The 25,745-nt window shown below is 39.8% G+C and overlaps 1 protein-coding gene and 1 long non-coding RNA gene across 6 annotated transcripts in view; one reads left to right on the top strand and one right to left on the bottom strand.

Moving 5' to 3' along the window:
- Positions 1–236: 236 nt before the first annotated feature.
- LOC101942819 (uncharacterized) lies at positions 237–25,004 on the bottom strand. Of its 5 annotated transcripts, XR_006177092.2 has the most exons (5): positions 24,685–25,004; positions 7,728–8,293; positions 4,123–4,192; positions 2,508–2,582; positions 237–508 (listed from the first exon to the last, which is right to left on the bottom strand). It is a non-coding gene; the product is annotated as an uncharacterized LOC101942819 (long non-coding RNA). The 5 variants fall into 5 exon arrangements; XR_006177091.2 differs by lacking the exon at positions 2,508–2,582; XR_006177090.2 differs by lacking the exons at positions 237–508; positions 2,508–2,582 and having other exon boundaries at positions 3,364–4,192; positions 7,728–7,810; positions 8,004–8,293.
- Positions 25,005–25,117: 113 nt separating this feature from the next.
- Positions 25,118–25,745, top strand: part of IGF2BP3 (insulin like growth factor 2 mRNA binding protein 3) — a 183,032-nt gene continuing 182,404 nt past the window's right edge. Inside the window, exon 1 of the mRNA XM_024106730.3 lies at positions 25,118–25,263. The gene's annotated coding sequence lies outside the window, so the exon portion shown is untranslated. The remainder of the gene's footprint in view (positions 25,264–25,745) is intronic.

Raw genomic sequence — 25,745 nt, 5'->3', positions numbered from 1 at the left:
CCTGTCCTCCTCTAAACATGACCGTGATTATCACCAGGCATGGGGTCACTGCTCCAGTGGATCCAGGTCACTGGGCAGCAATCGCTCCGCATATGGCTCCGGTATGGAGGAAGGCTTCATATCAGTGGGGCAGCCTCCCAGACCCTCGGTGCAGCCTGTATTGTCGGTACTGAAACCTGCCCCAGGCCCAGTGGCTGGGCCTGTGGTACCCCAGCACCCGTGGGGGTTCACCCAGCCTGCCTGCTCGGCATCAGGAGCCTCGGACAGGCCTGTGGCATTGACCACCCAACCCCCTCCGGTGCCTGAGTCCCCGGGGGATAAGCTCCCGCAAGTCCATGTGGACCAAGAGGAAAAGCCTGCTGGACCACCAATGGGTGCCGTGGAACTCGTGGTACCGGCCTCCTCCTCGTCACCGGACGACGCCATCACGCAGCCTCCTCACCCGGTTCCTCTGGATGATGCTAAAGCACATCAGGAGCTGTTGAAGAGGGTCACGTCCAACCTTGGCCTGCAGGCAGAAGAGTTGGAGGAGCAAGTGGACTCCGTTTGATGTCATCTACTCCACAGCCCCTGCTAGGGTGGCCCTTCCCCTTCACGAAGGGTTATTGAAGATATCCAGCGCCTTGTGGCAAACCCCCTCCTCTCTGCCCCCCATTTCTAAACGAGCAGAGCGTAAGTACTTTGTCCCAACTAAGGGGAACGAATACCTTTACTCCAGTCCTGCCCCAAATTCCCCAGTAGTTGAGGCAGTTAACCACAGGGAATGCCAGAGGCAACCCGAAGCTACCACCAAAAATAAAGACTCCAGGAGACTCATCTAGCTTACACTTGAGGGTGGCCAACCACCAGGCCCTCCTTGGCCACTACGATTTTAATATGTGGCAGTCCGTGGCGCATGACAGGAGGAAGGCATCTGAGAGGGAGCCCTTGCTCAGGCCCTGTCAGGAGCAAAACCAATGGCACTCCCTGTTTCACCTTTCTGTAACTGGTGTTCTTCAAGATGTGTTGCTCATGTCCATTCCATGACCCGCCCTTCTTCTCCACTGTCAGAGTTTCCGGCAAGAAGGAACTGAGGGTGGGGGGAGCCGGTGGCGCCCCTTATACCATGCCATGTGGGTGCTACTCCAGAGGGCACCAGAGCTGGTCCCCTACGGATACTGCTGAGGGGAAAACTTCTGGCACCGGTGCATGTGGCGAACACATACACCTAATGTGGAATGGACATGACCAACACATCTCAAAGAACACCAGTTACGGAAAGGTAACTTTTTTTTTTAATCAGCTAGTCTTACAAAAGATCATGTAAAACTCCTTCATCAGGGATTAGGACATATTCAGCTAGTACAGTGGCTACCACATGGGCAATGAGAAAGTGTTTTATTACATGATGTGGACAGCAGCAACATGGCTGTCTATAAGGTGGATGTCTTTCACTTGTTGAATTTTGCAGTGTGCTATGCTTTCTTCACATTCCTATTTCTTCCTCTTCTCTGACCTCCATTTCTTTCTGTTTTCTAATTGCTAACAGTTCCTCTTCCTCCAGCCTATCTTCTATATGAGAATGGGATAGGGGGAAGTTACCTCAAGAACTAGCTGCTAGTCTGGTATGCATTTAAAAATCCTGGGCACAACAATTGTCTGGCAGTTACTTCTAAATTTGTTTTCTAACAAGAATCCAGCAGTCCTAAAGACCCCGCCCTTTCAGTAAGAGTTACCATGTATTATAGCATTTTCAGGTTGTGAGTTATACAGTGTGCAATGGTTTATTGTTCAGTACATGTGCGGAAGTCTTTAGAAGCTTGTCTCTAAAGTGGGGGAAGTGGCTCAGTAAAAAAACAAAACAAAATTTTCTAGTGGGAGACTTCATCCCAATAACTTCCAGGAGAACTGTATTTGTGTGACTCCTTGGGACTATTTCCAGCAGTTCCTCTTCCTCCAAACGAATGAGTTCTTATGGGAAGATTAGTTTACGGGTCACAACACCATTCTTCTGTCACCAGAGCCCTGTGCCTTCCAGAAATTGCTGCTGATAGAGGGCTTGGTGCAGAAGTCTATGCCCTGCTCTGATTGGCTTTCTCATGCTACGCTGCGCAGAGACATTGCTCCAATCAGTGCTTCATTTTGCCTGGGCATAGGTTCAAGTCAAGGAGTGGAGTGCAAATTACAAAAATGTTTCAGTCCTCTGCTGCAGGCATCCTCTCTTTCCTTTAAATACCAGGTGGACAGCACGATGGGGAGATAAGAAGTCTACACTCACCCTCCTCCCTGTTTGATTATGTCTGGGTAGGTTAGGCATACCCATATACTATTGCCCAACGGCCCAAAAACCTAGTCCAGATGACAAATATTATTTACTGCCCACTGGACAAGCTGCCTGCCTGCATTTAAGAATTCTACATGCATTTAATTAAGGATGGATGATAATTAAAGAATAGATTATTTGGAGTCCCTGATTCTAGGAGTCATGGCTGCAGCCCCAAATCACCCACAGCAGAATCCATACATACCTCAGAATTTGTAGTAATAACCACTAAACCTGTTTATCCCTCACAAAATGAATGACTGACTTCAAGACGATTCAACTGTGAAAAAACAGTTTTTATAATAGTATCTGCAATTGCTTAACGCTGACTCTTCATATTTAAATAAGAGTGGTTATGCAGCAGTTCAATCTCTTCGTACACTCAATGAACCAGCAGTAACAAAGAGCAGATCACTTATCTGGGGATGAGGTAGGGCAGTTTTGTTTTTCTTTCTCTGTTCTCTTTCCTCCCTAGTTCCATTGGTTGTTTCTTTTGCTGTCCCTCTTCTTTTCCCCAGCTACAGCGTACTTTAACTTCCCTTTTGCAGCTGCTCCACACACTTTACCTTGCTTCCTATGAACCTTCTTTCACTGCCTGTTTCTGATCTGTCTCCTCCATAGGTTGGGGGGAAGAGAGTGGAGACTGCTGCTTTCATTCTGCTTCCTTGAGGCATCTCTTTCCATCCCAAATGGCACAGAACCTTCCAGAACATCAATGCTAACATTCTGTCCCTTCTCCTCACAATGGGGCCCCACTTGAAACATATTGCTTGTTATTTGAATAGCAATACAAAGGAAAGATATCGCTGTTTGAACAGCATCTAGTACAATGGGGTCCTGGTCCATGACTGGAGCTCCTAGGTGCTGCTGTGGTAATACAAATAATAAATAATTTGGGTGTACTCATTAAAAGTTGACTGATCTATACCCCCAGACAGCAGCAAAGAATGAAAACTGGCCTCTTGCCTCAGTTTGTTAAAAGCTCCACACAGCTTTGAGGAATGGGTGATTTGCCTACCCTTCTACTTGACTCCATTCCTTCTCGGTCACCATCCAGCCGGTAGCCTCACATGTAAGAAGAATAAACATGGAAAATGGGGTGTGCTCTCCCCAGACTACTGTATGGAGGTATAACTGAGATGGGAGTCAGTACTAGATTCAGTCAGTTGACACACCCAGGGTTTTAAATGCAAGTCAGATCAGCTGGTTTGGTCTTGAGGGAAGGTAGCTAGAACAAATTTTATTTTAAAATACTCCATTCTGGTTACACACACAAATGGAGACAATCATATTTTTCTGTTTTTAACACAACATTCTAAATTGGAGATTTACACTGTCTTTGGACAAACCATTTTACAAAAAATGTGTAACTTATGTCTGTGGGAGGCTAGAAGAGGAAACACCCGGAAACCAAGAGTAGAATTGTTTAGAAAGGAGACAAACAAAAGGGACATGTCACAGATATATACAAAATAAAGAATGTGCAGAAAGTAAATTGTGTTCTATTAATCCTTTTTAATATTACAACAGTGCAGTGAAATTGAAATACAGCAGATTCAAAATAAAGAATAGAAAGTATTTTTTACAATTAATAGCTGAAACCATTGCCACAATATATTAAAGCCAAGAGCTTAACAGAGTACAAAAAAGGATTAGACATTGGTATGGCTAATGAGAACAGGAGCCCAGGAGGTCTCGATTAAATTCTTAGAACTGCCACAGCCTACTTACATAACCTTGGACAAGTCACTTAATATCTCCTTGCCTCAAGTTCACAGATATAAAAATGGGGAGAATATTTACTTTCTCCCACCTTTTACCTGTAGTAATGATGAGTTCTTCAGGGCAGGGACAATGCCTAGCAAGCAATCTCCAGGACTCTATGTTCTCCTGTAATACAAATAATAGTTATATTAGACAAGATAAAATGTTATATGAGAATTATAAACCCTCATGCTCCAGGACATAAAACAGCCTCTAACTGACAAGGATTAGGAAGAAACTTCCTCAGTAGGCAAGTTATTTTGTAATTGTTCATGATGGGGTTCTCGCACCTTCTGAATCATCTGGTTCTCTTCACTGTGAAACAGAATACTAGACTAGATGGACCGCTGGTCTGACACAACATGAGTATTCCTGTGTCAAGGAAGAGTTAGAGCCTTTGCAGAAAAGCTGTAGGTGATTTTTCAGAGCCCTTCACTCTGGAGCTGGGATGAATGGATGGGTTATAGTCTTCACATTTTCCCAGTCGATAGGAAATTAAGGAACATGGAATCCTACTGCCTTGATGCAATCAGAGAGAAGGGGCTTAGGCCCCATTTCCCATCCCAAGTTTAGCACTGTTGATCTGGGTAGTATCTGGAGTAAGGGCTCCTAATTTCTGCCTCTATATATACACCTGTCTTGCATTCCACAGTGAGCTGTAAATTGCACTGCAGATTGAAATGTATGGAAAGCCATTCAAACTTCGAGGTTTATATTAAACTCAGTATTGCAGTGTCAGTTTAATGCTATTTTAATATTCAATATAACCTCAATTTTTAATGTGCCTTTTATGCTACCACAAGATTCAGCACCATGTCAGAAATTAGGCACCCTTGCTGCAGAATTTAGGGCTGACGTGCCACAAGGGCACTGGTTATCATCAGTATTAATGGAAAACAAACCAATACTCCACACACCAAGCATTAAAGCCAGCAGCACCACTAAAAAGTGGGAGCTAAAATGACACTACCGATCCCAGGTGCCGTATGTAATTATCCACTCTCCACCCTCGTTCTCTCAAGGAAAAATGTAACAGACAAACATTTTAGATAGCAAGATTAGATAGATAGACAGACAAGGATTAAATAAGGGAGGATGGCAACACACACAGTTACTGGTAGGTAATTCTCCCTTTGTTGTCTGACCCCTTTTTTTCTAGCTTTCAATACAAGACTGTGAATAATAGCTAGGAATGAGAAGCAGCAAGAACAAGGAGGTGAACTTTTCTTGAGTAGCAGTTTGGAAAACTCTAATCAAAGTCAGCCTTGTGGAATGGCGATAGGTCTAGACAGCAGCGAGCTACAAAGAGTGAAACTAGATCCATATCATTTATTGAAATTTAACATTTTAAAGGATGACTATCCCAGAAGGTGCCCTGACAACCATTAAAAACACCAGTCAAAACAAAGAAGCAGCAACTCCCTCCCTAAACAGCAAGAACCCTTAACAAAACAGCCCCACCCTGAAGCTTTGGAGAAAAATACTTACATTCCACCCACATCCCCAAATGCTTGTTCAAATAAATGGACTACGCAGCGTGTCCTGAACGGCAATAGATTTTGGAACTGTTTCAGACCTAGGGTGCAGGGAGGGGCTGATATAGTGCCCCTAAATCCATTGCCCTCTCTGCCTCAGAGGGAGCAGTGATTTGTCTGTTGTACAGCATGTACAAACTAATGTTGAGGTACAGGGGTCGACTGCTCATATTGACAGTTTTTATTTCACCAAGAAATTATTGCTCTAGAAGCTCTTACAGCCTTGTTTTGTCTGAGGAAACAAACAGATTTGTAGACTTGTAAAGAGTCTTTGTCAGGGCTAAACAGCATTTAAAAGCCCTCTTAACACCTAGACTCTGAAGTTTATGGCACAGAGCAGTTACTGTCTGGGGGGGAATCATCTGATCCTCTCCGGATCTGTGGGGCAATCCATTTGTAACTCCCCAATGGGAAGTCTAGAGAAGCCTTAAACACAAGAATGGCCATACTGGGTCAGACCAATGGTCTGCCTAACCCAGCATCCTGTCTTCTGACAGTGGTCAGTGCCAGATGTTTAACTCCTTTGTCAAACATAGTAGGATTTTCTAGTGTAGACATAGCAGTATAGTGTCACGTTTTGCAAATGCAGTGTAAAAGTATAAATTACATGTACATTAGTGGTAGGAGCTAATCCCCAGAAGCCATGTGTTTTCAGAGATACAGTGAAATATGTAATATGGTCATTTCCAGCTGTGTAATATTACTGCACAGCTTATCTGAATTAATAACCTGCTTTGTAATGTTGGCTTTATTGAACCTCTAAGGCTAGCTCTCTAGAGACTATGCGCATCATTTATACTGGGTTGGGATTCAGTTGTTTAGCAGGAGAAGAAATGCTGTAACAAATATAATTACTAATACTTAGTATTTCCACACAAAAGGGGGGAAAATAGAGGTCTTAAATGAGGTGGGCAGGCAGATGGCTTTAGAGAAGTTGTTTCAGGCATTGCAGTAGAGAAGGCTGTTGCATTTACACTGGTGAGATGAGCTGCAAATAGTGCCAGATATATGGGGAGGGCAAGAACTGCCTCATCCTATCCTCACACAAATTTAAACATTTTTCTTAGTTTATTTCTCACTGCTCGATTGTGACTTTATTAACACGTTGGCTCCTCTCCCGCAATGATCAGGAGCTAGCTTAGAGGGCAACATCTACATATGTAGTGCTGGGAGTCTAATTCACCCTGCCTCTCCATTATGGAGATAGAGAATGTGGGGGAGGGCGATTTTTACTTTAGTTGTGACAGTGTCTCAGCACTGAGCTGCTGCTACTTGAGCTACTGTCTAGTGCTCTACATGTCATCACTGGAGTGACTTCAGTCCCAGCCTATCATTAGGAAATAGGAGCAAAGCACATTCCAGCCCTAAATTAAATTTAAACTTTCTTACAAATTCAAAGATAAGCCAGCTTTGCCCAGTATTCTTTTTATCTTAGCATCTGGTAACATTTATAGCCAGCCTTCTTCTCTCAAATTTGTTCACCCGGCCTCCCACCCCACCAAAAAGAATTTAAAAAGTCCTTATCAAACACTGCACACTGTTCAGAGGTGTGCTGTGAAAACAAATAAGAGTGCCCCTCTATCCATTTCCCATGAAAACATCCTATGTCCTTTACCACTGTTCTGTGGAAGCAGAGGATGCTGGGAAACAGTTGCCGCTTCTGCTGGCCCTCACAAGAGATGCTGGCTGTGAGTGTTGGGAGACCTTGCAAAATAGACGGTAGCAGATACAAACAAACAAAAAAGTCTGAAATTCAGCCATTTTATAGTGGGAATTTTATTTATGTAACAATGTGACAGTCCCAAATGGAATATCTGTACCCAAATCCAAAGTACTTGGAGTCACCATTTCTAGATACCTCCGCTTCCCTCAAAAATAAAATAAAATAAAAGAGAAATTAATACATTTTAAATTGTATGCATGATCTATCCAAAATTAGGTGAGATACACTTAATATGTTACCCTCTCATACAAAAAAATCAAGGCCTCCATTACACTCTCTTTGATGAGACAATTTCACTGTCCATTCCCACATACAAATTATCTGTATTATGTTGAAGATGAGATGGAAGAGGGCTTAAGAAAGAGGATGAGCAGCATGCAATAGGCGAAGCTGGGTTACCTACCTAATTCAAAATGGTTGTTTGTAACCCTGCCCTGGGTAATGTTGGGTAAATCCTTGAAGCCCAGAGCAGTTAAATTACTCCATCTGTAAAAAGGGATAATTCCTTTGTTAAAAAACTGAGATGTATGGATGTGTGCTATAGTACTGTCCTGTATATTAAGTCTTTTTGATAGCCCGGTGAGGAACGGAGTGGTGATCTATGGGTAGGTGCCCTTTGTCTCCCACTGAACAAATTGAAAAGGGAGGATCACTTTGCAGGCAATCGTAGAGTGCTCACTTGTTATTTACACAGGTGCGCATCATGCTTTGCAGGTAAATAAAAGCCAGGAATCCCTTCTAGTAATCCAGTGGCTCAGTCCTGTAAATACATATGACTCACGTGTAGTCCCATTGACTTCACTGGGACTTCTGTGCATAAAATTACTTGTTTGTTTGCAGGACATAAGGAGAAATTATACCAAGAAGCTTCAAGTTGTGAAAGAGCAGCTGTTCCCCGTTGTGGGCTTTCTGTCTTGGTGAGCTTTTCTGCTTCTCCTTGTGCCTTCTCCTTTTTTCTCTGGTCTTTTCCTATAAAAAAGGAGAAAGGGAACAGCAGCCATTTGGAAGTGTTTCTGGAAAGGTATTTCTTTATATTCTAAATGGAGAATTATTGTTTTTGTTTAGGTTTAATGTGTGCTTTCTTCCTAGCATACTCCTTTCCAGTAACTGATGTTTTACATCTGGGAGAAACAACCAGATGCAACCCTAAAATGGCCATTTTGCAGCTGACTGCTTCCCTGTCCTTCCAGCTAGTATGTATTTTGGCTTCTGTTACATTTTCACCAACTTTTCCTTTTACTCAATGCTGCGGTTACAGTCTAACCTAATACATTTATACCTGTAAAATATTGCTCATTGAGGGAGGATTTGCACTCTGCACCAGCTCAGGTTTGTGAGTGACTTTCAAATGTAACTCCTCAGAGATGAATCTGGTTTGGAGGTGAAAGAGCTATGGTTGTCCAGGGTAAGGTCTGTATCAAAAGGAATAGCAGCACCAATCTTCCAGCTAGGCTTTGATGGGGAAAAAAACACTCTTGGCTACTGCTGCTATCCGAATAGCCAACGGCAGCCACATCATAACACTTTGCTAAAAGGGAAAGATAAACCTCCTCAAGGAAGAAGGCTGATAACCCCTTCCTCCAACTCCTGTGGTTGAGCCTGGACAGCTAGCAATAATCTAGGCTCAGTCTCAGCCAAGAAATGAGAGAGTCCATCACCCACGCCGTTTGGGCTGAATGAAATGACAATATAGAGGCAAGTGTCAATCATATAATGGAGGTATTCAGTCTCCCCTACTAGCCTCACACTGAGCAGAAGAGGTGCCAGAATGGAATCCTGCCCACGTAAGAAATCCCTCAGGACTGAAGAGCAACTAGGGCATTGATCCAATACCATTCTCTAGACCCTTGGGGAAAGAAATTGAACTTACCTACTGTTGTCTCCTTTTGTTTTCCAGGTCTGCCCCTTAGCTTCACGCAAGCCACATTCCTTACTGCCCCCTTTGTAGCCTCCTACTGTACAGACCCTTACTCCTGGAATCCACCTGCTGTTTCAGTACTAGCAACGATGGTACCAAAGGGAGCTAAAGAATCAGAATGGCCACTTGATTGTTGTTCAGTGCCAGAAAACAACTGACCTATAAGACCGGTGCATACTCTATGCTTAAGAATTAAACCAGGCTAGTAGAGGTCCAGAAACTCTGACGATGCCAATCACTGCCCAAGTTGCCTTCCAAGACCCTTCTCAATAACTTCTCAGGAAGAAAGGTGAGCGACAGCTGCAGTTGTCAAGATAATACTTACATAGCCATTTCTTAACAACTGCTCATTTAAGGGCCGCTACCACTTTGCTTTCCAAAAGAGAAGCACTGATAACCTCTATGCAAAGTCTTCCCACAATCTTTTACCAATCAGAAAGATCACGGGTCAAAATGTCAAGTCTCAACCCAGACCTACCAAGAACTTCCAGAACTTCACAGACTGCAATAGATCAGACGTAAGCAGGGAAGACTGCATTTGTACCTCCTCCCACCATGGTAATGCACTGCCTCCACAAAAAGGGTCAATGCAATCTGAATCAGAATAATCTTATATATAAAGTGGTTAGAAAATTCCCCCTGTGAGAGAAATGGAGGGTAAATGTTGTTGTTTAGAGATGGGATAAAGAAACAGACAGGATTTGGTGACAGGATGGATGTATGGGAAGAGGAATTGAACAATACACTAAGATTGTGTGCCTGAATGACTAGAAGGATAATGGAATTTGATGTGCATAAAGAAAGGAGGGAGATGGTAGAGAGGGAGTTCAATTTTTGCTATGCTGAGAGTTGGTGTTGGGACATCCAGGGGGAGATGGAGACTCAGAGACGTGAGACTGAAGGTAGGGATACACTGGAGTTGGGAAGATCAGAGGTAGGTTTGGAAGTCATCAATACAGATGAAGGCATGAGAAAAAAGGAAGCTATCCAAAGGTTAAAGTAAACAGAGGGGACAGGGATCTCAACAGATTGTCAAGAGGGGGGTTAGGAATATTTGGAGAAGCAGGAAAACCAGGACAGTTCAGAATCACAGCAATCTGAAGACAGGAATGGTAGATCATGAAGATTTTGGACTCCTGTTGACTGAGGATGGTGAATGGACTGAAGGAGATGAAAGCACAGAAAAGGTTGTCGGTTTTGGTCGGGAGGTTACTGGTGATTTTGGTATGAAGAGTTTCAGTGGAGCGTATGGCACAGAAACTGAATTGCTAGGCACACATGCCAGAACAGAGAGCAGAAATGTGCTTACAGATCTCTGAGACAGTGTGGAGAAAGGAAATAGAGTGATAGTTGGATGAGCAAGTAAGGGAAGGTGAAAGGAGAAGTTTTTTTAGGATAAGAGCTACAAGAGGATAGATGAGGCCTGAAGAAAAGGAGCCAGGTGAAAGAAGTTGAGAATAAGGGAAAAGATGAGAGGAGAAAGTGAGTCAGAAAATGAGAGGAGGTGATAAAACAATAGGCTGAGGAATCAGAAACTGAGAGTAAGAGAGGTCTCTCCGGGTCAGGAAAACTCCAGCTAGAAAGAATCCATTTTTCCTGGAAGAAACTGGCAAGATCCTGGATAAACAGGGTAGTATCATGGATATTGAGTTTAGAGGAGATAGTCAAAAGCAGAGAAGAGTTGTATGGGGTTGAAACCACAGGAGTCAGACAGGAAAAAGTGAAGTTGCCGAAGCAGGAAGATAAAGTGGGGAGGAGGGGGAGGGAACAAGTCTGTAGGGCAAATCACATACTGTCCCTTGATTTTATAGGAAGGAATTCTGTAACTCAGGAAGAAAGCCAGTGGAATTGGATGCAAGAGGAAAATGAAGGCGGTTTCTTGGACTCTCTCTGAAGCTAATATTCTGTGCTCTGGCTTCCCTATTTATTAGTAGAAACATCACACTATCGTTCTAGCAAATCTCACTGCTATTATGAAATCTCACCAACTCAATGAGCAAACCTGAGTGGCACTGTGACCCCACGCTCCAGGTCAGAATGCCCAGAGCAGGGAGCCAGGCCCAACCCTGCAGGACAGGAGCAGGCTTGCTCTGCAACCCAGCCCCCTCCCTCTCTAAAGCCCCACTGTCCCTGTCCTCTACCCATCACCTGGGTGGAAGGAAGGGGAGAATCTGCTGATGGTGGACAGACAGGGAACCTGCAGCTGGCTTTTGCTCTCAACTATTCCAAGCAGCAGGAGAGGGAGCAGACTCAGTTTCAGAAAAGACAGAGATGCAGCCTCCAGCCTGACCCGAAAGGGTACCAGCGCACTCCCCGGAGTCAGGAGGCTGCATTGCATGCCTTTTGAGTTACTGAGCCAATTGCTGTAAAAACTAACATTGGGTGTTTTTATAGCTGTGGCTAAATTAAATTGTAGGTTTTGACCTGTAATGCTCTAAAGAGTTTGGATTCTGGGTGCTATAGAAGATTGCCCCTCCCCTCATAGGATACATCACACCAGCTGCAATTAGCTGAGGCAATGTGATGGGGCCAAAAGTCACCCTGAGAGCTGGGACTCCTCAGTGAGGTATCCTCAAATCTGGAATGCTTGCCCCAGTTTGCTGGAGACCAGAGTTAAGGATTTACTGCAATACTGTGTGTTTCTCTGGTTTGAGGGAGATTTTATGGGGTTGATGGGTTAATGAGGGTTCTGGAGCAGGTGGATGGGCAGTAATTTGTTTGTGTGGATGGGAAATCTTTAATGCCTTGGTACAGCACCCAGGGCACTGAATGGCGGGCATTGCAATACGTCTTACGCTTTCTTGCAGTCTTCACATCTTAGTAAACAGGTAGCTATGCTTATGCCCCACTCCCTCACTAACTGCCAAAACCACTCAGCATCTCCGTGTCTCCTCAGAACTATGAACCCTGTCAGCTAGCATCTCCTCTAAGAACCAAGTTTCCTGTTACAGAAAGCAGATCTGTAACAAACCCACTTTTAGTGTATTCAGCTGAACACCGGCTCTTAAATATTATGTTGAATGCTATCGCTTGGAGCAGGCAGCTGAGCCCAGCCCCATGGGGCAGGAGCCACTGCTGTGGGGTGAATTTTTTATTTTATTTCATGTTCTTTCCCATTGGCAAAAAACACAATGTTCTACCAATGGGCGGCCATCTAGGGTGCTACAGTACAGAGGGTGCCAAAGTTCCCGCCCTGCAGGTTTACAGACCCTTCTCCTCTCTGCCTTATGGCTTCCTTAATTTCTTTCCCTCCTATTCTGCTGGGCACAGCTGCAGCATTACCAGTGTGGCCAAAGAGCAGTGGCCCTCCCACCCCTGATGGCTGCCCTTCTGCCTCCCAGGCTGTGATGGAGAATGAAACTGCTTTCTGCTCCCAATTGCTGTAGGGCACCACATGCTGCTTTGAATCCCCAGCCTGGCTCATTGCTGTTAGGAGCATCACATGAGTTGTTGCCTGGAGGAGGAGGAAGAAAAAGTCTGGAAGGGATGACAAGGATTGAGAAAAGGGGAGCTTGGAAGGTGGAAGGGGGCACAAGGTTTAGAGAAACAGCCTGGAAGGAGATCCTGCGAGGTGTGATTTGCATGAACTCTGGTAAGAGCCCAGTATTTATTTCTTAGCCTCAGACAGCCGACATGGGTCAGGACAAACGGTTAATATTCCTGTCACATCCCATGGGTACTATTACACAAGGCTGGGGATGGGCAGGAACCCTGTTTAAAAGAAAAAAAGATAGTGAGGTGTTGGGGGCATGGGGAAGTTACCCAGTAAAGAGGAGAAAAGAATATAAGAATGTCCAAATTGGGTCAGACCAATGGTCCCTCCAGCCATACGTATTGGAACGAGGGGTGCTACCGCACCCCCTGGCTTGAAGAGGTTTCCATTATATACAGGGTTTACAGTTTGGTTCATTGGCTCTCAGCACCTTCACTATGAACATTGTTCCAGCACTCCTACATCCAGCCCAGCCTCCTGTCTTCAGACAGTGGCCAATGTCAGGTGCTTCAGAGGGAATGAACAGAACAGGTAATCATCAAGTGATCCATCCCGTCACCCATTCCCAGCTTCTGGGAAACAGAGGCTAGGGATACGTCAGAGCATGGTTTAGCATCCCTGCTCATCCTGGCTAATAGCCATTGATGGACCTATCCTCTATGAACTTATCTAGTTCTTTTTCGAACCCTGTTATAGTCTTGGCCTTCACAACACCCTCTGGCAAAGAGTTCCACAGGTTTACTGCATATTGTGTGAAGAAATACATCCTTTTCTTTGTTTTAAATCTGTTGCCTATTAATTTAATTTGGTAAGCCCCAGTTCTTATGTTATGAGGAGTAAATAACACTTCCTTATTTACTTTCTCCACACCAGTCATGATTTTATTGACCTCTATCATATCACCCTTTAGTTGTCTCTTTTCCAAGCTGAAAAGTCCCAATCTTATTAATCTTTCCTCATATGGAAGCTGTTCCATACCCCTAATAAGGTGTGTTGCCCTTTTCTGAATCTTTTCCAATTCCAATATATCTTTTTTGAGGTGGGGTGACTACATCTGCATGCAGTATTCAGGATGTGGGCGTACCATGAATTTATACAGAGGCACTATGATATTTTCTGTTTTATCATCTATCCCTTTCTTAATGATTCCCAACTTTCTGTTAGCTTTTTTGACTGACCCTGCACATTGAGTGGATGTTTTCGGAGAACTATCCACAATGACTCCAAGGTCTCTTTCTTGAGTGGTAACAGCTAATTTTATATGTATAGTTGGGATTATGTTTTTCAATGTGCATTACTTTGCACTTATCAACATTGCGAGGAAGGGGAAATAGGTAAGAGAAAAAGAGAATAGGGAGCATATAGCAAAACTCGAGAGAGACAAATCTGTGAGGGCTAAATATTAAGAGACGGGTGAAGAAGAGAAATGAAAGATGAAACACAATAAGTGTAAGGAAAACAATAGACAGAGAAAAGTGAGAGCTGGGAGAAGGTTGAAAAGGAAAAGAAAAAAATAGATCACATCTTTCAGGTTAGTAAATATTTGGTTTGTGTTTGTATAAAAGTGTACATGTCACAGTACAATGGGCCAACTGTGCTGAACAATTAATAGATTCCTCTGACTGAGAACCTGCAGTTTAAACACATGAGTGAGGATAGTATTGTATAGCGAGAAACAAAACAGAACAAACATGCACTGGGTTACGGTAATTTACCCATGTTCATTCCAATCTGCGTGTTAGGGGAAAGTCTCATGAAGAGATTATATATATTTAAATTAGGGCAGTTGATTAATCGTGATTAACTCACACGATTAACTCAAAAAAATTGTGATAAAAAATTTAAACTGTGATTAATCGCAGTTTTATTCGCACCGTTAAACAGTAGAATACCAATTGAAATGTATTAAATATTTTGGATGTTTTTCTACATTTTCATATACATTGTATTCTGTGTTGTAATTGAAATCAAAGTGTATTTTTATTACAAATATTTGCACTGTAAAAGATAAACAAAAGAAATAGTATTTTTCAATTCACCTCATACAAGAACTGTAGTGAAATCTTTGTCGTGAAGGTGCAACTTACAAATGTAGATTTTTTGTGTTATATAACTGCACTCAAAAACAAAACAATGTAAAACTTCAGAGCCTGCAAGTCCACTCAGTCCTACTTCTTGTTCAGCCAATGGATCAGACAAACAAGTTTGTTTACATTTGCAGGAGATACTGCTGCCTGCTTCTTATTTACAATGTCACCAGAAAGTGAGAACAGGCATTTGCATGGCACTTTTGTTGTCAGCATTGCAAGGTATTTACATGCCAGATGCGCTAAACATTTGTATGCCCCTTCATGCTTCAGCCACCATTCCAGAGGACATGCTTCCATGCTGATGACTCTCATTTAAAAAAAAAAAAAAAAAAAAAAAAATTAATTAAATTTGTGACTGAACTCCTTGGGGGAGAATTGTATGTCCCCTGCTCTGCTATATATTTAATGTTATAGCAGTCTTGGATGATGACCCAGCATATGTTCATTTTAAGAACACTTTCACTCCAGATTTCACAAAATGTACGAATGTGAGATTTCTAAAGATAGCTACAGCACTTGACCCAAGGTTTCAGAATCTGAAGTCCCTTCCAAAATCTGAGAGGGATGAGGCATGGAGCATACTTTCAGAATCTTAAAAGAGCAACACTCCAATGCGAAAACTACAGAACCCAAACCACCAAAAGAGAAAATCAGCTGTCTGCTGGTGGCATCTGACTCAGATAATGAAAATGAACATGCGTCAGTCCACATTTGTAAGTTTAACTTTCATGATAAAGAGATTGCACTACAGTACTTGTATTAGGTGAATTGAAAAATACATTTTATTTTGTTTTTTTTACAGTGCAAATACTTGTAATCAAAAATAAATATAAAGTGAGCACTGTACACTTTGTATTCTGTGTTGTAATTTAAATCAATATATTTGAAAATGTAGAAAATATCCAAAATATTTAAATAAATGGTATTCCGTTATTGTTTAACAGTGCAATTAATCGTGCGATTAATCATGTTTAATTTTTTAAATCACTTGACAGCCCTAATTTAAATATTATTGACTACTTCCTTTTCACCTTGTCTGGGTAGCAGGAGAATGCACCAAAAATTCTTGCCTAGGGTACCATTACACTTAAGATTGGGCTTGCACAGAACAAGGAGTGAATACATGGCATTTACCTCTCTGCCCCCTATAATGGAGAGAAAGAAATAACATTTCCCCCTCCTCACAAACTTCTTTTCTCCTTGTTGATAGATCCTAAAGACTTTCCCCACGCCTTGCTTGAGACTGCAACCAAGGAGAAGAGAAACCAGTACCCCATTCCAGGCACTTGTTTAAATAGGTGCAAGCTTAAAAATACCCCTATTTAAATACAAACAGCATTTGTTAATTGGACATACAAAATATGCACATTTTAAAACACACACACAGAGCAGTCTGGGATTGTTTGGACTCTCCCTCACCTCAGGCTTGGGGCTCCTCATGTGGGGTTAATGGGGGCGAAAACATCAGTGACGCCTCTTTTGCTGCTGCTTGGGAATGAGGACTTCTCTTGTGCATACCTGGTCTTCAGTGACTGCTGCAAATGCATCTCACATAAGATGAGAATTTGTTACAGCCACTGGAGAACAACCACGCCCTCTCCCCCATCCCCCTCACTCTTGCTTACACAGCGAGGGCCCCAAGCAGTGATTTGTCTCCTCTTCTCTGTCATGGCATAAGGAATCAGGGTCTGCACAGGCTTGGGAGAAAGGAGATAAGAGAAAAAAAGAATGAGGAGTACTTGTGGCACCTTAGAGACTAACCCATTTATTTGGGCATAAGCTACTCCATGCATCCGATGAAGTGGGTTTTAGCCCACGAAAGCTTATGACCAAATAAATGTGTTAGTCTCTAAGGTGTCACAAGTACTCCTCGTTCTTTTTGCTGATACAGACTAACAGGGCTACCACTTTGAAACCTGTCACCATGCAAAGAGATAAGAGAGGATTTCTATTGGGTGGGAAGGGACAGTTGGCAGCTCAGTGGGGGATGGGAGGGCTTTAGGCAGCTGGAGGAGAGAGGAGGTAATGCATTGGGAATATGCACATCCCCAATGAGCCACACTTGCAGATCACTGGAGATCTACATCTCACAGTGCTCAAACTGTTCATGCTGCCACTAGTTAGCATAGAAGATTTAAAGTTTCCACAGCTATAATTATAGGATGCAATTTCTTCAAACTTGTCCTGTCATAAAATGTGGCAAGTTTGATTTTAAACAAGCAGGTTTTGAAGTTATAAGCTGGACATTTGTTATGAACATGAACAAAAAAATCTTTTTCAGCTCCTCGTTCAAAAATCGCACGTTTTCAAACAAATATTTGCCTTTGGGAATAAACTAAACATGACATTTCAGTCCCAAAAGGATTTTTTGTGGGGGGGGGGGAATTAAATGGAGTGGAAACACGACTTTAGAATGTAAAGTTTCTGGCAACTTTGACTGTCTCTCTCTGATAGTGGTGACATAATCTCATTCTACTAGTAACAGTGCTACTTCTAGCTTCTATCCTATGCACTTTCCCCCACTGGGTTTTTAGTGCCTTTCCAGCAAATTAAAACTATTACATTGCTTAGATGCCCATAGTTTTGCAGAATTTAATTCTGCCTTTCCCACCCCTTGCACTAGCCGATGAGCAGCAGAGGAAGATGACTTTCCTGTGGTTTCCTGAAGTAAGCTAGTATTCTGGCAGTTTTTATTAATTGCTAGACTTCAATTGCATTTTAAAGCAGAGGTAGAAGAGAGTCAGTTCTTAAGTCAAAAAGCCTCCCAGTTCATTTTGTATACTGTAGAATCACTACCATAAATGCACCCTTTACTCAACTGGATTTAGATTAATTAGTTGAAGTCCAATAGGTGTTCTTTAAGGGAATTGTGTGTATAAAACCAAGTTCCACCACTGCCCCTAAGTTATCTGCTAGATTGATCATAGGAACTTGTTTTATGAGCTTGTAAATGTCATTAAATCTATTGGGTTTAATAGCAGATTCCTATCCAACCTCCATTCAGTGGATTCCACAATATGAAACTGGAAGCTGTAGTTTTACAGATAAAATGGCATATGTGTGGTCATCTATCACCCATAGCAACAGTGTAGGTTTATGCCTAATAGAAATAATAAAAGCAGTAACTTTGCACTTACTATAAAGCAGAATACGGTAAAAATTATTTGTTCTAAAGAAATTTTCCAAAGGACAATTCTCTCTTTGCACCTACAGCCTGGGGAGTTGGGGTGCATGAAAGACAAAAGACCTCACCTACACCACTCATCAGTCTCACAGGCAGCTATTTCCTTCTCCTTCCACTATCTTTCTAGGTCCAGCCAAACACATTGCACAGTACTTAGCTAGTGTATTTCTTCAACACTATTCAGCAGATTTGCCAGAATATGGGTGAAATTTACCAGAAAGGAAAGTACAGTGAAATTTTATTATAAAGCAAACAATAATTATTTGTGTGACCATCTTCTCTTACAGTAAAGAGACAAGACCAGTGACAGCTTAGTAAGGTAAAATGTTACATTAATGTATTTCATATTAATCCAACTTTTTCAGTTGTATCCAGTTGAAAATGTGTCAGTACTTTGTAGTATTGAAACTAACAGGTGACTAAACATTAAAAAAGTATTTTCTCTATGCCAAGGAAAAGGAAGATGGTAAACTGTCACTTGATTGCAGCGACAATCCTAACTGATGGCCACTCAGAAAACTTAATTTGTGGCCATGTCTAAAACATTTCCCTAAGTTTACAGGTATTGTACAAAGGAAAAAGAACTATGGCAAAGAATAGAGAAATCATTTTGAAAATTTTAAGTGCAGTGCCTCAGTATTTAATTTCAATAAATGCCTCATCTCTCACATAACAACATCACACCATTTTTCTATTCCATTGACATTAAGAGATAATGTCTAATATTTGGTTCTAAGAGAGCTTTATATATCCTTAACATGTATGACTATAAGGACGATGGAGGACAATAACAGAAAGTCTATAAGAACAACTCAGAGTAAAAGATGAGGGAATAACGATTAACAGAAAAGTTAAATGGTCATTGAATTATTTCTGTAAAAAGTCTTAACTCAAATACTATTAGTAAAATAACTTATTCTAATGTAACAAACATTTAACTAGATAGAATAGGGAGACAGAAAAACTCAATCTAGTAAGACTCCCCTGAAAATCTAGTAAAAATCTAAAAAAAAAAAAGACCTGCTTTATTATTTCAGAAATCCAATTGTACTGAAAAAAGAAGAAAACAAAGTAATGTAGATTCTAAAATAAATGTTGTATGTTGAGCTATGTACATGTAGCATTAGAATCTGGAATAGTAATTTGGTAACAAGACCTCAAGATTGTTCAGTGTTACACATTGTTTGACCTAGAACTTCAAAATTGCAAGCAAGACCTATCTTGTTTTATCACCTTACAACAGGCCATGAAAGACTTACCCAAACTGAAAATGTGTGTATACAAATGCAAGTGTTGCATTGTGGGCAACAAAAAAGTTAGACTGCCATTTTTATGTTTAGAAGATGAAAACCCTGATGCTCCTGTATAATAATGTTTTCATGGTAGTTTCAGTTATAAGCTTCTCATCTCTTTTAATCACTCATAATCTTGTGACAAATTATTCTTTTAGGCTAAAGTTTTCATGCTTATTTTCTGCTCAAAAGTGACTTAAGTTGGAGGTGTGTGTATACACACACACACACACACACATATATATATATGCATATGTGGAAGGAATGGCAGTACATTTTCTATTTTAAAAAAAGTGGCACCCCCACATCCCCAATAATTAAAAGATAGCTATACTTTGAAACTTGACATTTAACTAGTCCTCACTGGAGAACATCCATGAACAAGTCTGAATTAAAAATAGCCTAGAAGTTAGTTTTGAACATCTGAAAGTTACATACTGGACACAGGAGACAATGTCACTAAATCCAAGAATTTGCACTTATAGAAAGATACAGTGTGTGTGTGTGTTTTTTTTCAATAATGAGCATTTAAAAATGCACATTAATAGCTATTGAGTAGAACCTCTTAGTTAGGCTAGTATGTGCTTTGGTGAGGAACTGAGCAGGCACCTGTTGGCCTTTGACTTACTTGAGCCTGTTTTCTCTATCAGTGAACACTTTTGTCCTATTCCCACTCCTTTCTCTGTTTACCGCCGCTCGCCCCTTTTCTCTCTCTCTCTCAATAAAACAAAACAAAAAACAAACAAACAAAAATCCAACATCACCAAAAAACTCCTAAAACTCTAGGGAAATATATTCATATAAAAATTAGACTATACATTGTCAAAAGATTTAATGCAACATTAAGACCTCACAGCTAAAAATCACAAGATCAGGAAACAAAAGTTAAGATTAACAGAACTAGCTTAATTTGACCATGTTGTCAAATGTAATATTTTCTATTCCTGTTTTTCTTAAATGTATAGCTTAATCCATATATTTGGATATTGTTAAATCTTAGAAGGATGTGCATTTTGGCTAGCTTCACACATCCTTGGGAACTCTAACCTGAGTTTCCTGATTTATAGTTTAATTAAGCAACCTTAACACTGAATTAAATTAGGTTATTTTGCATTTTACTTATGTTAGTACTGAAGTCAACATTTTAATTTCCTATTTTGAAAAAAGATTAAGATCTTATTTTGCCCGTGATCTTATGTTTTTAGCTCAACATTTTGATTTTAGCTTTAACTATTATTATTTTAACATTGTAACCAAAGCAGATATGCATATACAAAAGACAGTGATATAAAAAATATACTTTCTGAACCTTCTTTAAGCTATTATTGAATTTCAAAAAGAGTGATATCCAATGTTTCAACAGCATCATTCAAGGTCTCCCTTTAAAAAACAAAAACAAAACAAAGAACAAACATAAACCAAAGTATTGGTATGTCTTTGTAAAAATAAAGTTATTTTAGCAATGTTAAGTTACAGCAAATAATGTAGATGTTATTCTGCACTTAAACTACTACATATCAGAATGTGTCATAGAATGTTTACATATAGGTTGAAGTTTTATAACAGGTCTGATGCAACAAAACTGATTTTTTCCCCCCTGGCCTCTGTGACCCCTATTATACTATTTTAGTGTGCCTTCAGTGACCTGAGTTTTTAAATGCATGAACCACAAACCTCATAGAGTGAATTCAGTATTAAAATTTCAGGCTTATCTAAACATATTGCTTAGTTTTTCTCTGTATTTTATTGTTGCTCCCAATTCCAACTTTAGTTCACAGAAGGCTTTATATTTGAAGGAGACACATGGGTAATCTGTTTCATTACCTATACTTTAGAACATAGGATTTTATCACTTATATTAGACATTTAAAAACAGTCTTTAAGGGAAAAAAAATCAATATACAGAAATCAGTTATTTATCAACAGAAACATTCTAATGGCCCAAATTTTACCAAAGACAACACAACTTGGATGTAAATTAGAGATTTTAAAATCAGAATTAGTTAGCTTGGGAGTAGCAGTATTTTTCTTTGCCAAATTAAGTTACATTTATTTCCACAAATTATAATTATGACGATGCAGGATACTTTTTGGATTATGGGACTTTTTCTTCCAGGGACAAAGAATTATATTGTTGAAACAGTGGTTATCAATCTAATAAAAAAATAATCTTTGTATAAGTCCTAGTTACTTGGTTGTACCAGATGATGTTTTACAACATCTGGGAACATAAGTAAATTTGTTCTGACTACTTAACACTTGCAGTGCCATAACTGAATAAAAAGGATGGTCTGTGTATTTTTATTATATATTATTGTGCAGATTATTTTATTTTGACAGTGGTTACATGAATACATCATTTGTAGTTTGATTTTCTTAACATATTATTTTAAATAGCAACAATATGTTAAGCTAACCAGTTACAGAGGAAACAGTTATATGGTTTGTATGAAAAACATACAACTGAGGAGGATTTGTTTAAAATTAGGTAAAAGTAACTGACGTGACATAAAATTACTAAGGGTATAAGCACTATTGTCTTCAGGAGGAACCAATCTCAGCTGTTAAGCTAAATTGAAGAAAGAACTGAAGAGCAACAAAACTGGATTGCAATTAACATTGTTACTTTGTGATATTGAGAAAAATAAAAAGCATCAAGCAATGAAACCCTAATGTGTTTGAAAATTTGCTTTAAAAAAATTACTGACCAAATGTTTCTCGTGTAAAATCGTAAGTAATTTTATATTGTAAGCAACTGTTTTGATGATTATTTCTTGGAAATTTTAATATTTCAACCTAATGAAATACAATTTGTAAAAGATAGAAACAAAATCTAAGGTAAACATTAATGAACTGAATTACACATATCAACCTCAGTCTACAAAATAAGTTACTTTTAAGACATGGGACTAATTTAAAACATTTTATTTGTAAATCCTAGGAAACTTTCCAATATTAGCAAGTTTAACTTTTCTTTTGTTGACATCACAGAATAGAGTATTACAGGTGTAAGTCTTTCAGAGTTTTGTTAAAGACTGGCACTGCATCAGATTTTTCTTCACAAATCATGAAATAAGGTCAATTTTGAAAATCTTCCCAACGGAAATGTAGTCTATAGATGTTGGTTATTTAGAGAGAAAGGAGAGACCAAGATCCAACCACAAAGCACTATTAAAAAGCAAATGTAAGGCTCCCTTCCTGTAACCTACAGATATTAAAAAAAGGTTCAGGCTATGTTCATCAGGTACCTATGATGTTGAATACTAGCTGAAAACATCAGAATATGTTTTGCTTTACTAATATTATAGTGGAGAGCAGCTTCTCATTGTTCTCCAGTGGGATTTCATGCTTGGGTTGCTGTCCCATTTTACTCCATTAGTTAATACATTTTTCCCCTTGGCAAGAGACCTGCTAGATCAAATGAGTAGCAAACAAGAAACATATTTTGACTTCTTCCAAATGCAAATTATATATATATATAAAAAGATAAATTATATTTAAATTAGGACAAGCATTTTTATTGTTTGTGAAATAACTACTTAATTTTCAGTTCTTGATTTCTTATAAAGGGTCCATAAACCCTTTGTATATAGAGGAAGCCATATAAACAATTACTACTGTCACTTTTTGAATTTTCCTGGTTCTTCACTAGATATGTTTTACATGGGGTTTATAATTTCAGAGATATATTTTCCATACAATAATCATCTTTCCTCCTGTACAGTACAGTACTATAAATTATCTACAAAGTTTCAGATATTAATACACTAAACATTTGTAAGTAATTTTGAAGCTCAAACTTTAAATCCATTTGTGCCATGCAAATTAATATTGTGCTGAATATCTGTTTTACATATAAGCAATCTTAAAGGAGTTTAGGATACATTTATCTAATGTAAACATACAAAAATAATCAGGTTTTCATTTTGCAAGAATTGTTTTGGGAATGTCTAACAATTAGAAACACAATAAACAGAGAAATCAGTTACTGCATAAGAATATTCTTCCATAAAATGTAAGAGGAAGTTATTTAATTTTCCACCAAAATACACCGTGTATACATTGCAATTATTTCTTTTTCAGATTATAATGGAATATTTACATTTTGTTTCTACCATTATTTTCAATTTATCTAAACTCTTTAACAACTATTTTTAGCATTACAAATAAAGCAAAAATAAATATTTTTTTTTTGGTAAATCAAGCCACAAAAGTTAACCTCTGTCTTTTCTTAACATTTTTATTAAGTGAAAAAATTAAACAGATTTCTTTGTTGCAACTATTTTTACCCCAACCACTAAAACTCAATATAGTTCTCATTTATCTGCTTCATTATTAGAAAGTATCTATAGCAAATAACTGCATACATATACACTATACTGATTTAGTTCATTCACTTACTGTTATGGATTCATGATTAAAACTTCAATAAATAACTGTTCTTCAGTAAATGGTCTGTAAAGAATTTCTATACTGTTGTAACTTTGCTAATAGCAAAAACCAATAAAGTGTTACAACTCCTTTCATCCCAGTTCACTACATAAGTTATGAATAATTTCTTCTGTTTATCTGGATTTCATTATTTATTTAAGTGATTAATTTTAGATAATTTTCTTAAATGTTTTAAAAGTAATTTATACTAGTACAAAATACATCATTTAGTTCTCAATGGATGTTTTCACTCAGTCTTATTAGCAACACAAATCAATATGACAGGTATTGGCTGGTGTAAGTGATTATTCCAGTTAAACCTGCAAAAAAAGTTGTATGTGCTTATATGCTTGATAGTTTTTGAATGCAAATAGTAGCAATATTGATCAGATATTGGACTGCTATCATGTAATCGAGTGACAAAATGAACTGCAGCATCTTGGTGAATGCACTTTTTCAGTCTCTCTACTCTTCATCTTGAAGACTCCTATTTAATTGGTTTTCTGTTTGTCTCTGAACTGGATTTGTTTTTTGCCTTACCACCCCCATCCCCCAATTTTTACATCTTCACAAAATTAGGCTGTATCAGCCATCCTAGAACTAGCTGTTCAGCCATAAAACTGCAGCAACCTTACCTATCCTGTGGCTGTTTCAAACAAAAAGGTTCTTTTATGTATTTTGTCCATTGCAAAATAATTATGTACTGTTTGTTAGTCTTTTTCGGGTTTTTTTTTTTAAGTATTTTAAGATTTAGCTTTGCAAACTCTGGGGAAAACTACCAGTTTCTTTAGAAACGTTTGAATATTAGCGGTCATTTTACCAAAAAAAAAAAAAGTATAAATACCTACAACGGATCTTAACGGCTAAAGCACAGTCAGAATGTGGAAAAGAAAGAGGCACACGAAATGGTGAGAAGCTGCATTGCTTGTGCTGCAGCGTGGTACAAACTTACACGTTTACAAAGCACCAGCCCCAGCAGAACCCTCCATCAGCCATTAGAGGGTGAACGAATCGCAGGAAGAACTACACATTGTATCGCTTCATCCTACCCAGTAACACTTTGTTTCCTTTTTTTAGGGGCCCAACAGAACAATCAGGGGAAAGAAACAAAAACACCCGAGAGAGGAAAGGGGGCCGTTTTCGCGCCACAACCACTCCAGCTGCAGGGAATGCACGCAGGAGGCCAATGAATGGGGAGAAGAGCAAACAAATCAGGCAGCCCGTGGCCCCAGCACAAACGAGGCTGGGAGAGCTGGTAGGTGCAGCTCTGAGCCAATAGGATGCAACGCTCACTCACAACCTCAGAGTCATAGCTGTGAGCTCCATGCTCTGCTTACTACGATTACTACGGCGGCTCCCTCCCAGGCGCCCTGTGCTTGTTGCTGCTAAACTGCAACCTTGCGCCTTTGCTCTACGTGCTGAGTTTGCTCAACTGGCTTGTGTAGAAGGAGGCGGGTAGTTTTCAGCTGGCAAAGAACTTCTGCACGATCCAATCCGTTGTCTTTACAATTCATTGGCTCATGACAATAAGGTTGTTTGATATATTTATATAGCATATATGTCTTCTGCAGCCTGGTTAGTCTGTCTCCGTGTTAATGTGGTGCTACGGTGGGCGGTGTGTGGTCGTTTTCTTTTCTCCTTCAACTGCCTTTGGGGTGTCCTCTTCGTCTAGGGTGTTAGCTTCATGCATGAGTCAGTTATGCATCCATGTTCAAGCCAATTAAAGGTCGCTGCAAGCTATAGGAAGCTTTAGTTGTGGCAAAGACAAGGCAGGGCCTTGAAGAAGGGGGAGGGGAGGATGAGAACGCACCAGAATGCTGACCAATTGAATGATATTTCTAACATTTGCTAATCACGGGTCGAGTCAAATACAATCATCTTCCCCCTTCCCCTAAAATTGTATGCATCTCTCTTTCCTTGTTTTGGGACTAATACAGTGAAAAAGAGAATCCCCTTCAATGACCTTTCAACTCCTTGCATTATATAAGTAACTGCAATATTCCTAAAACAAGT

Source organism: Chrysemys picta, chromosome 2 (assembly GCF_011386835.1).
Source record: "Chrysemys picta bellii isolate R12L10 chromosome 2, ASM1138683v2, whole genome shotgun sequence".
Taxonomy (NCBI): domain Eukaryota; kingdom Metazoa; phylum Chordata; order Testudines; family Emydidae; genus Chrysemys; species Chrysemys picta.
This window is presented reverse-complemented; position numbering and strand designations above follow the sequence as displayed.